This window comes from Neodiprion fabricii, chromosome 2 (genome assembly GCF_021155785.1).
Source record: "Neodiprion fabricii isolate iyNeoFabr1 chromosome 2, iyNeoFabr1.1, whole genome shotgun sequence".
Classification (NCBI taxonomy): domain Eukaryota; kingdom Metazoa; phylum Arthropoda; class Insecta; order Hymenoptera; family Diprionidae; genus Neodiprion; species Neodiprion fabricii.
The window spans coordinates 26,510,999-26,511,756 of record NC_060240.1 but is presented as its reverse complement, the minus strand read 5'-3'; positions in this window follow the sequence as shown (position 1 = coordinate 26,511,756).

Here is a 758-nt window from a genome sequence, read left to right as displayed (position 1 = left end):
GCCTCCTTGCGGAGTTGCCGGATCTTCATCTTTTCCCACCCCAACGATCCCGAGCACCGTAGTCACATAGAAATCGTCTCTCATTCCCTCAGTCGCCGCCAGTGTGCGCTGCCTATTTACAATCAAACAATCGCGGGAATTTCGAATGGAAATATAGAGTCTATTTTTTAACAATAAATCCGTAAAAACGAAACTAGGAGTTGCTATCTCTCCCTATCAAAAAAAAAAAAAAAACATCGCCGACAATCAGCTTTTCATCTTAATCAAAATTAGCGCATCCGCGATGTATTACAGTTACTCTGATTTTTTTTTCATACGAACACTTTCCGAGAAACAATCCGTCTTTACGTTCCTCAGTGAACGCCATTAGTAACATATTCCATAACGATAGGCAGTCACGAGCGGCGTTCGTACTAGAATAAAGCCTTTTAATTCCATATATCATAAAATAATCATCACCAGTATCATATTTCACTTGGAAAATGTAACTTTGACTTGTTGATGAACTAAGAAAATGAAAATAAAAAATCATTACGGCTTATTATTTTCAGCCCTGGAATAAGAAATTTCACCTATTTAAAGCTCTTATATACAGGCTAGTGAGGTTAAATATTAGATATAATCCTGCATGGAACGCAAATATCGATATTCCATAGCTATTCAGACAGCTGCTTCTTAAGACATGTGTTCTACCCAGGAAGTAAGAAAAAAAGAGGCGAAACTCAAGCCTACATGTCAGCAAAAATTCGGTCCGTTTT